A 7,406-nucleotide genomic window follows, 5' to 3' on the forward strand; every position below is an offset into this window, starting at 1 on the left:
GTTAATACCCCTAAATTGCATAAATTGTGAATTGATGAAAAAAGCTACTCATCCTGCAGGTGTGCCATTGAACTGATGACTTTAGATTAGACAGTTTCACTGACGAGCTGGTAAGGAGCATAAAAGGAGAGAGAGTCTTCCTCCTTGCCAAATGAGGCCGCTGTAAAAAATGGTTTGCGCTGTCCAGTGAAAGTAGAGCAAACACTCTGGCCTGTGCGTCTGCCTTGGGAACACTAAGATCCCTTTCACACGGGCGATAATTCTGCATGGGTGCAATGCGTGAGGTGAACGCATTGCACCCGCACTGATTCCGGACCCATTCACTTCAATGGGGCTGTTCAGATGAGCGGTGATTTTCACGCATCACTTGTTTGTTGCCTGAAAATCGCAGCATGTTCTATATTCTGCGGTTTTCACGCAACAAAGGCCCCATAGAAATTAATGGGTCTGCGTGAAAATCGCAAGCATCCGCAAGTAAGTGCGGATGCGGTGCGATTTTCAAGCATGGTTGCTATGAGATGATGTTAGTAAATTGATAAAAGTCAATTTACTGTATTATTTTCCCTTATAACATGGTTATAAGGGAAAATAATACTGTATAATTCTTAATACAGAATGCTTACTAAAATGTGGCTTGACGTGTTAAAATTATTATTTTTTTTTTTATTAACTCACCTCATCCTGTTGTTCGCACAGCCGGCCTCGTCTTCTTTCTTCTTCTTTCAGGACCTGCAAAAGGACCTTTGATGACTGAATCGCGCTCACCATCTCAGAGCAGGTCATGCTGAATGAAGATAGAAGATTTCTATCTTCATTCAGCAGGACATGTCCCGGTGTCACCGCGCTCACCACGTGTTTACGTCATCAAAAGGTATTATTTTTTTAGGCAGGATCCTCAAATTAAAGGCTTTGGAATACTGGGAGAGGAAGATCGCATTTCTTTATATGCAGACGATGTTCTTTTTTTGTAGATAACACAGAGATAACCATCCCAAGAATTATTCATAATGTTAAACTATTTGGTAGGGTATCAGGCCTAGATATAAACTGGTCAAAGACTATTCTGATGCTAATAGACTCAGTGCCTCAAGAGGAATCCTTGATAACCCAGCTAGATATGGTTGACACCTTTCAATACTTGGGTATGACGATATCTCCCAAGGTGGAAGACTCGGTACATCTTAACCTGACCCCATCGATAACCAAAATAAGAGCAAAAATAGGGATTTGGCTAAGACTTCCCTTATCCAGAGTGGATCGAGTTTCACTGGTTAAAATGGTAATTCTACCCCAATTCCTCTATGTTCTTAGGAATTTACCTATTTGGATAGAGGAAAAATATTTCAAATTAATGGAAAAGGTCCTGAAAGATGAAGAAAGAAGACTATGCCTGCTGCGCGAACAACAGGATGAGGTGAGTTAATGAAAAAAAAAAAAATTTTAACCCCTCAAGCAACATTTTAGTAAGCATTCTGTATTAAGAATGCTATTATTTTCCTTTATAACCATGTTATAAGGGAAAATAATAAGATATACAGAACACCTAACCCAAACCCGAACTTCAGTGAAGAAGTCCGGGTTTGGGTCTGGGTACTACAGTCAGTTTTTTCTCACGCACGTGCAAAACGCATTGCACTCGCATGGAAAAAAACGAACATCGGAACGCAATCGCAGTCAAAACTGACTACAATTGCGTGCCTACTCTAGCAGTTTTTCCGCAATGCACACGCGACGCATCCAGAGCAAGTCCGGGATGCCCGTGTGAAAGGGGCCTAAAGTACCAGGAGGAAAGGAACCTCCCCCTTAGGACTGATGGACTGTAAATATGGACTGTAGCTAGTTGTAAGGACTGTGCCTTTAAGAGATTGATACCACAAGTTACATACTCTTCGAAGATAAGCCTGCATATCCTCCTGTGTATGGAGACAAATATATGTAGAGTTAAGTTTTTGAGTTTGCTTCAAAAGTTTGCTTACAGACAAATCCAATCTCAATTTCTAAGCAAGGGCAGTTATAGGAAATTTAGGTAAAGGTGCCAGCTCTGCACAAAAGGGGAGATTTATCAAACTGGTGTAAAGTAGAACTGACTTAGTTGCCCATAGCAACCAATCAGCTTTCACCTTTCATTTTCCAAAGGAGCTGTCAAAAATGAAAGGTGGAGTCTGAGTGGTTACTATGGGCAACTAAGCCAGTTCTACTTTACACCAGTTTAATAAATGACCCCCAAAGTTTCTGATTCATTTGCCTGATGGCAGGGGAGTATACTTAGTTTGTATTAGTTTTGTATTCCCTTGGAGGAAGCAAGAGCGAAACGTACATCGGGGAAGCGGAGGTGGCACACCAGCTTTGCGTTATATATATTTTTTGCTTTAATCTTATTTTGCTGTTTCCTGGTGTATTGTGGATCTGCAGTATCCCACTCATGATCGTGGGCACCACAAACTACGGTATGTTTTATTGTCATGTAATATGCCTGTATTTTATGTTTAATCTCATGTCATATTCTCCCATTTCACTGTGTGATTTGTACATGCAGGATCCATTACACAGGTCTATATAGGGTAAACCACACTATTTTCTCCACAAGATGCAGTAGTGTCAGTGTATGTATATATATATATATTTGTGGTCGGGGATACCAGTAAAAGAACCCACCCTCCCCCCTTCCCCCTAGAAGACACTACTAACGGTTTGAGTTGTGCCATAACCGTTCTCGTCGAAGGTACACCTGAAAGAGGACAAACCCTGTAGGAGAATTGTGAGAATGAGGGTGGGCAGGGAGGGAGCGCTGATGACGTCCGTGACCTGTGCAGTAAGCCAGCAGATAAAATAGGCGGCAGGGCGCCCCTCCCACAAATTCATGCCAATAAATCAGCCTTAATACTTGTGGTCGGGGCTACCAGTAAAATAACCCACCCTTCCCCCTAGAAGACACTACTAACGGTTTGAGTTGTGCTATAACCGTTCTCGTCGAAGGTACACCTGAAATAGGGCAAAAAAACAGCATGAAGTTCAAACACATTTATTATAACAATTTTCTTGGACAGGGTTAGGAATATACCTATTAAAACATGATGAGCTCCAACGGCCCAATTTACGAATAATATGCGCAGGCACTCGATTCTTAGAAGCAGCTGATGCAGCACCTATCCTAAAAGAATGCCCAGAAATGATGACCGGGTTGATACCTAAATTTATGGCCAAAATACGCACATGAGATACAAATTGGGAGGTGGATAGAGGCGCCGAGCCAAAGGGTAACAAAGGACTATCTGCACTACGGTCAGCCAACGAGCATAACAACTTCTGCAACACCTGAACTGGACACCATTGATGCGTGGTGCGGAAAAATTTGATCTGTGTGGGAGGGCCTGACTAAGAAGTTTTGGTTACCGGTAAGGACAAGATGAAACCCTCTGAGCTAGGGATTAATTGCCTGAGGGCAAGAAAATTGCTTTTAGGTGATGAACAAGTGAACTCCCCCGGCCTCATAAACCCGTAAAAAGCCAAGTAAATGGCAGCTTTGATTACCAGGCTTTGTAGTACACCGAAGGGGCTCCTATCAAGTAAGTCAGACATGTCTCTAAATACCGTGCCGGAAATGGGTTGTCTATGGGAGCTAGAACCTGAACTACTATTCCGCAAACCTTTCAAAGTTGATAACATGAACTGAGAACAATGACCTTCTTTCCGGATGTGTGAGTGACAAATTATGTTGGACACCAGCAAGATAAGTTCTGACAGTACTATGAGAGAGGTTCATTTCCATATGGCAATATCCGATGAAGGACAATATGTAGTCTATTAGACTCAAGTCGCCTCGTGAATGTTCCTGTTGGAACCTAAGATACAAACGCCAACCGGTGTTATTGTCACATACACAGAGCCCTCACCTGTGATTGACAACAAAAGGAAACCGCTGACAACAGCATGCGACCAAAGAGTCACGACCATGACCATGGTCGTGACTCTTTGGTCGCATGCTGTTGTCAGCGGTTTCCTTTTGTTGTCAATCACAGGTGAGGGCTCTGTGTATGTTGCCTCACGTGTGGTTGCCGCTGGCAACATGATGTGGTTGGCAGTGTAGCAGCTGGAGCTGGTGGCTAGGCTGCTTGCTGTCATAGCATGCGGTTGCCTCTGGCAACGTGTGGTTTTAGTGTTCACTTTTTATGTTTGGTGAAAGGGAGTTTAATGTCTGTACACTTCCCCTTTAAGTGACACTTACTTGGTTTGGTGATGGAAGGGTTAAGCTCCTTTCCTAGTGTGTGTGTGTGGGTGTGGCCGTTTGGGTTATTTAGCTTCCTGCTGGATGGCAGAAGCTTGAGGGGTACTCCAGGCATGTTGCTGGAGTTGTCATCCTGGTATCCTGTTACCATCCTTCCAGTAAGGGCCACCCTTCCGGTCTTAAATCCTAATACCTGATGTTTAGTTGATGTCCTTTGCTTTTGGTTTTTATTGCAGCTATGAATGTCCTGGTTCCTCTGTGTTCTTATGTGTGTGCTGTTTGTCTAATGTTTGTGTGGACAGCGTTTCTGAGCACGGGTTCCAGTCAGCAAGGCTGTGGCAGGTTAGTGTGGAACTGTTTGGTTCACCTGTCATATTCATAGGCTGTTCTTGTTCCCCTTCTCCCTGCTGCTTGGCCAGTGAGACTCCTGTTCCTCCGTGCCTAGGAGGAATAGGTAGTCTTACCCTCCTCCTAGTTCAGGGCCAGCCTGAGGGCTTCTAGGGACTATTAGGTTCCAGAGTATGAGCCCTCCTACCATCGGGGTCAGCTCATACGGCTAGGAGACAGGGTCAGTGTTAGGGACGCAATAGGAGGTGACCTGCTCCCTAATTCTGTCGTCCTGGCCGAGTAGCGACCGGACATCTTCTGAATATCGCACGGCTGAAAGTTTCCCCCATCCTCAGCCGTGACAGTTATAGGCTCTAGCTGTGTTTTGTCTGAGAGTGACCTGGCAAGTAAAACATGGGCAGTAGCTAAATATTTATTTAATCCAATATCAGTGAGGCAAGATGAGGAGGCGGTGTTCTTGAGGCATCGGCTTCGGGGTAAACCTGAAAAAACAGAGAGGAATCATCCTTAGCTAAAGCATCAACTGCTACCATCTGAGAGTCATGTGCAAGGGTGGCACAAAAATGGAAATTATTCACTAATGATAATTGAACAAGAAACCTCATGAATGACATTGCAAGTTGTGATTTGGATTTACCACTGCTCAGAATGCTAACGGTTGTGGGACTATCGGAAGCAAATACAACGGTATAGTCTGCCCAAGAACTACCCCAAACATAAGCTGCAGCCACTATGGGATATAACTCCCCTGCTTCTGCTGAGTGAAAAAACCCCGGAATCCTAAACATCTCTGCTGGCCATGTCCCATTCAGCCAATGGGGGCCAAAAATGTCAGCAAAACCAGTTCTGACCAAACATTTAGAAAAAATAATGGGGGAGTTCTTTGAAACTGCTGGAATGAACATGGATACGCCGTTCCAGTGACTCAAAAATTGATCCCACATAACTAGATCTGCTTGTGCTTGACTATCCAGGAACACCGGACTATCTTGACAGGGAGCTTCAGAGAGGAGTGGTAATAAACGTGCCACAAAAGACCTACCCTGGGGAATGACGCGCATGGCAAAATTGAGCATGCCTAATAGCGATTGTAATTCAACCTTAGTGGTGAAAATTTCCAACTGTAAATTGGTGAATGACTTCCTTGACCTATACTAATTTCTCTACCGGCAATCTGCTGGACATACTCCGGGTATCTAAAACGATGCCTAGGAAGGTAATGGTGGTAGAAGGACCATCCACCTTCTTAGGGAAACTGGAACCCCTAACTGTGCAAAACAGGCTAAGAGATTGTCACGAGGGTGTCAAGAGCCACGCCTGACTCCGTTATACCCGGGGTCAGGAAGTCGCAGCGGGTGGCTGCGCGCTCTATGTAGAAAGATTGTGCTGTTTCTTTATGGTAGCTTTCTGGGTTTGCCTTGCAACCCTTTTTGGCTCACTCAGGGATCCGTAGCTCCTTCTCCTCAGCTGTTTCTTGTCCAGCACTCCCAACCTCCTTATATTCTCCTCTCCCACCTTCTCTGGTTGCCAGATATAGAGCTTCCTGCCTCGACTTCTATACTGACCCACTGGAGTTGTGTAACTGTGTTCCCTGGTTGTTGTTCCAGTACGTTACCCTCCGGATCCCTGTTGGGCCTTCGTGGTCTGCTGTTGTCGCTCACCTGGGATTATATGTTTGTTTGTATTGTCTGTCCTCTCCTTGGTGTTTTCCTCTTAGTGTAAGTGGTGCGGACTAGTGATCCCACCGCCCCGTTCACTACATAGGGCTCATCTTAGGGAAAGCCAGGGTTTAGGCACGTGATCGGCGTACGGGTGAGGAACCCGTCTAGGGACGTCAGGGCAGTCAGGTGCCAGCCGCAAGGCGAGTCAGGGGTCACCACCTTTCCCTTTCCCTTGGACAGGGCCTTCCCATTTCCCTCCCTTTGCGTGACGCCGGTCATTACATTATATCTGGCCCTTATTTTGTGTAGTTAAAAAAAAAAGTTTTCTTTCTACCTACTTAGAATCCAGTATGGATCCAATTGCTGCTTTGTCAAAGCAACTTCAAGGCCTGTCTTTGGAGGTGGCAGGATTGAAGGCGTCGGTCCTCCAGCAACAGCAGCAATTACAACAGACCGCAAGCCCAGCGGTTGCTACAGGTAACCAGGTTGTTGCAGAACCCAAGGTTGCTCTTCCTGACAGATTTTCTGGGGGAAGGGACAAATTTGTGACGTTCCGTGAGGCCTGTAAATTATATTTTAAGTTGCGCCCTTACTCCTCTGGTAATGAAGAACAGCGGGTGGGGGTTGTTATTTCCCTGCTGCAGGGGGACCCGCAATCCTGGGCGTTCTCTTTACCCGCTGATTCCCAGGCTCTCCAGTCAGTGGATGAATTTTTTGGGGCCTTGGGTCTCATATATGACGACCCTGACCGAGTCGCACTGGCTGAATCAAAATTACGGAGACTCCTACAGGGAGAGCGTCCAGTAGAGGAGTATTGCTCAGAGTTCCGTAGGTGGGCTACGGATACCCAGTGGAACGACCCGGCTCTCAGGAGTCAGTTCTGCTCTGGGTTATCCGAAAGGATTAAGGATGCGCTTGCGCTGTATGAGACTCCCTTTTCCCTTGATGCGGTTATGTCCCTTGCTATCAGAATAGATAGACGTCTTAGGGACAGATTGAAAAAACTGGAGCAATTGGTAACCCCTCCAAAGCAGCAGTTAGTCTGTACGGACTTAGACGAGCCTATGCAGCTAGGAGGAACTACTCGTCAAGTCCATCCTCCTGAGGCTCGCCGTAGGCGTGGGGTTTGCTTTTTCTGTGGGGAGAGGGGTCATTTTATTAATGTCTGTCCT

Source organism: Bufo bufo, chromosome 6, assembly GCF_905171765.1.
Source record: "Bufo bufo chromosome 6, aBufBuf1.1, whole genome shotgun sequence".
In the NCBI taxonomy this organism is placed as follows: Eukaryota; Metazoa; Chordata; class Amphibia; order Anura; family Bufonidae; genus Bufo; species Bufo bufo.